We start from the raw sequence: 4,563 nt of genomic DNA on the forward strand, positions 1-4,563 counted from the left end.
AAGGGAGTGCCAGCCAAGAGGATCACTTGGTCAACAGCAGAGACTCCTTCCAGGGATTCAACATGGGCCTGAATTAACAAAAGTGAAATTCTTGAGGCAAGCAAAACAGAATTGCCTAAGGATCAATATACATAAGTCAGCATTTTGACAGTCAGAGATACAAAGGAGAACAGGATGTTTTGGACTATTATCCATGGAACTTGAATACAAGTTCAAATTTGGAGTGAGCTATTTTTAAGTTTTTGAAAATCAACAGTGATTATAAAACTTGATCACAAAAGAATTGTACATCACAAAATACCATTTGATACAGTAATGTCAAAAGTATTATGGAAGTCGGACACTCAAATGAAGTGCATTTTTCACTGCACAGTTCACCCTCTTGCCAGCTACAGCATACAATACTGAATTTGATCCTAGTAATAAATGTGGGGATGTTTTGACTGTAAAGCCACTTCATAAACACAGCTGTAATAGGGAACCTTAAAACATCCATTATCTAAACACTAGGCTTTATTTCAAATTACTACAACTTTGGGTACAGTATAGCTAATCACAAACCACACAACTCTGATTAATGGAGGAGCTACAGCATTGACAAAAATCAATTAAAAGAATGAAGACGACTGGACAGAGCTGAGGAGTCAATATGGACACGACCAAATGAACAGAAAAGAAAAAAATCACTCCTACATTTACTATCTTCAAACATGACAGCATCTCTAAGCAACAGAATTTGTAGAAGTTACTTCAGTGGTGCTGTTAGTACACACCAGATCAATCCTTCATGGTATTGCCAATCACACCTAAAATCACAATGCTTTGTGTCTGACCACACCTGAATGAAGCACCATTGGACTTTTCCATACATTAATCACCTTTCAAATACAGGTGGTTATTTGATTCCAAAAAAAAAAAAGGTTCCATCAAGTTTAATCATTAGTTATGTTTACTCTTTTTAATCCTTCCAAGTCCTCTATAACAACATGAAGCCTGAACATGACTAAGTTGGAAGGCCCAAAGTAGATTAAAACAGACCCAACAAATCTTTAGACATGCTACTTTTGTGAAGAGAGTCAGTCAGGCGAAGCAATGGAAATATTTTAGAATGGAACAATAGTTAACTTTGTATCATTTAGCTTCCAATGCTTCAAAATCAATACAGAAAATCCTTCCTACAAAAATTGCCAATGAGATTCATTACACCTACAGTAACCATCCATCTGCTCCACTTGGCCAGCACCCAATGTCATTTGGGGTGGCACCAAACTAATTACCAGCACAATTACCAGTGCCTTACTATTTTCCCCAGCATTAGAAAATAGCTTCAACTGAAGACTACACAGATGTGACAGGACAGCACACTAACACATTGGGCACTGTAATTACAGCATTTTCAAATTGCATAATTGTTAATTAGCATCCAGTTTAATTGCTAGTCAGTCATAAGTAACTTGAATACAACCTTTCCCATAATTAATTAGTTGTGTTCTTGTTCATGGACATCCAAAATATAAAAATCAGTCATCTTTAAGTGCACAGGCCCAAATATGCAAAACCAAACGCAAATGTTTGTTTGACATTGCCCAAAGTATTAGGTATGCCACAGCCTGAGACAAATGCAATAAATTCAACAATAAGTGAATTGGGATTTTATTTTACCGCTTTCATCACTGGATCCAGCAATGCGGTGGAAAATAGCCTTATAAATAGGAACACAAATGGAAACCATTTCTAAAACACCTTTATATAAAAACAAAAAAGGACCAATACCAGGAAAAGACTCAATTCCTGGTAATTGTTAAAAATACAAATAAAACAGTAGTTTGTACAAGTTAAGATTTTAGCCCCAAAAATGAGCACACCCTTTAGTAGGCAGTCTACCTTAATTTGCCCAACGGTCTCTTCCCCAGTCACATCAAGAGTGTGGGTTTTCTGAGCATGTAGAAACAGCTGCATGATGCTTCTAGGGAGCAAAACAAAACTTTTTTCAATGTATGAAGCAGTACTAACTGCCCAAATTTCACTTAAAAACCTCATGTCCAAATCAGCTGCCAGTCAAATAATACTATATACAGATAATCATCGACAAAATAATATTTCAACAAAAGGGACAGTTCATGCATAGATGTCACTGTTGACCCTCTGCTACAAATCAAATAAAGCAACCCTACATTTGTTGCCAATAAAATTTAGTTAGTTCAATGAATAGCATAAACTGGTCACCTCTAATTTGTTAGGAACATATATAACTGCAGACCCATGCTCTTAATCATCCTTTGATGTGGCCTAGCAAGTAGTGGTTTATAAAAGATTCCACCAACTTCTCATGGCAACTAAGGATGAGCACTATAGTATCTTTCTAGTACAGAAACACACCCTTCAGTCCAACTCATCTATGCTGACTAAGTTTCCCCAAACTAAACTAGTTCCACTCACCTGTTTGCCCATCTCTCTAAACCATTCTTATTCATGTACTTATCCAAATCTTTTAAAAAATGTTGTAGCTGTACCTAACACTTAATCTGGCAGCTCATTCCACATATAAACCAGTGTGAAAAAGTTGCCCCTCACGTTCATTTAAAATCTCTCTTCTCACTTAAAATATGCCTAGTTTTGAAATCAACTACCCTAGGCAAAACAAGATGTAGAGCTGGATGAATACAGCAGGCCAAGCAGCAGAGGAGCAGGAAAGCTGACGTTTCGGGTCTGGACCCTTCTTCAGAACATTCCCACTATCTCTACCCTAGGGAAAAAGACCTTTGCTATTCACCTTTAAGGCCCTCGTGATTTTATAAGCCTCAAAACGGTCTCCCCTCAACTTCCTATCCTTCGATGAAAAATGTCCCAGCATAACGCAAACTCTCCAGTCCCAGCATGGATAAAATGTTGAATATAAAACTTTATATACCCTCCCATTTCACACTTTTGAGGTACAGCTGAGGGAGAAGGAAATAAACATGCAAACACCATAACCCTCACCATTTCAACAGGTCATTTTACAATGATACAATTCGGAGCAGAAATGTGCCACTAAGACCACTGTTCCACCATCCAAAAGATAACATCTGATTTGATTGTGACATCAACACTATGTTCTTGCCAAACTCCAACTCCTTTGTCAAGAGATCAATAACGTGCATTTATCATTCTCCAGGAAAACACAGTCTATTCATCCAACATGAGCGACCCCTTAGGTGAACTCTCGCCCTTGGTAATACAACAACATGCCCTCCCCCCAGTCTTGACGATCAATGGGTCAAGTGGATTCAGATCAGTAAGAGCTGTCCAACATTTAAAATCTAATACTTAATGTCACTAGAGAACCTATGAACAATGAATATGAGTAGGGCTATTGAGTTCTTCATGCAAGATTTGTCATTCGACAAAATCATGGCTGATCTGATTTTAAACAGAACTCTATATTCCTGCACAGCCCTTATAATATTTCATCCCTTGTGCAGTAAAGAATCTACCACTGCCTTAAAAGGATTTAAAATTCTTAATCTACACCATCCTGTGGAACAGAACTCCAAATCATCAACTCTGGAGAAAGGTTTTCCTCATTTGTTTTAAGTGCACATCTCCCTATTATTAAAAGTATGATCCTAGTTCTAGGTTTTCGTCGAGAAAATATCCCTTTCACATAGGCTTGATGTGACCTTTGACTGCTAAAGCTCCGTCTCATGAAAACTCAAAACTGCGGGGCATATTTTTAAGGTGAAAGAACGATGTAAAACGGACATGTAAGCTACTCTCTATGGAAAAAGTTGTCCATGTGGAACGAGCTGCCAGATAAAGTGGTAGGTGTAGATACTGTCACAACACTTTTAAGACATTTGGATAAGTACATGAATAGGAAAGGTTTAACGATTATGGACCAAACGCAGGCAAATGGGACTAACTGAAGTCTGGGAACGTGGTCGGCGTGGCCAATTTGACCGAATGGCCTGTTTTCACGGTGTATGACTGTAACACGCTTTCCTAATTAATACTGATTTTCTTCAGTTGCTGTCTCATGAAGCAATGCACTCATTCCAGGTAATCTTATAAGCTTCTGAATTACTTCCAAGGCATTAACTTCCTTCGGTAAATTTAGTGGCCAGTTCGGTACGCAGTACTCCAGATACTGTTTCATCAGCGGCCTGAACAGCCACAAAATGTGACAGTCGCTCAACGGAAGCGGCCACGTGGCTTCTAGTTGCCAATACATCGGCCAGCATCAAGTTTTCTAACATAGACCTCCCGCACGAAGGGCCCACCACCACCAGCCCGCACTCCCGGCAAATGGCGCCGGCCCGAAGGGGAAGACCAGGTTCCAGGCCCGGCGCCATTTGGCGACACACACAGCCCGAGGAACCGAAAGGCCACAACCGACAACACAATCAGGACAAGGAGACGATAAATCCGTCTTTTTGCACGTTCAGAACTCGCCAAACTGCAGTCACTCACCGAGAAAAGGTGGGTCCGGTTTCACAGTGAAAACTGCAACAAGCCGACCACCACCTTCCAAAACAGAAAAAGAGAGATCTGCCGCACACGCGCACTATAACTGCGATCAAC

General features: G+C 39.7%; 1 long non-coding RNA gene across 1 annotated transcript; it reads right to left on the bottom strand.

Annotated features, from left to right (window-relative positions):
* Window positions 1-4,563, bottom strand: LOC125483767. The gene is made up of 3 exons (XR_007262713.1): window positions 4,453-4,563; window positions 1,885-1,966; window positions 1-68 (listed from the first exon to the last, which is right to left on the bottom strand). It is a non-coding gene; the product is annotated as an uncharacterized LOC125483767 (long non-coding RNA).

Source organism: Rhincodon typus, chromosome 8 (genome assembly GCF_021869965.1).
Source record: "Rhincodon typus isolate 14 chromosome 8, sRhiTyp1.1, whole genome shotgun sequence".
Classification (NCBI taxonomy): domain Eukaryota; kingdom Metazoa; phylum Chordata; class Chondrichthyes; order Orectolobiformes; family Rhincodontidae; genus Rhincodon; species Rhincodon typus.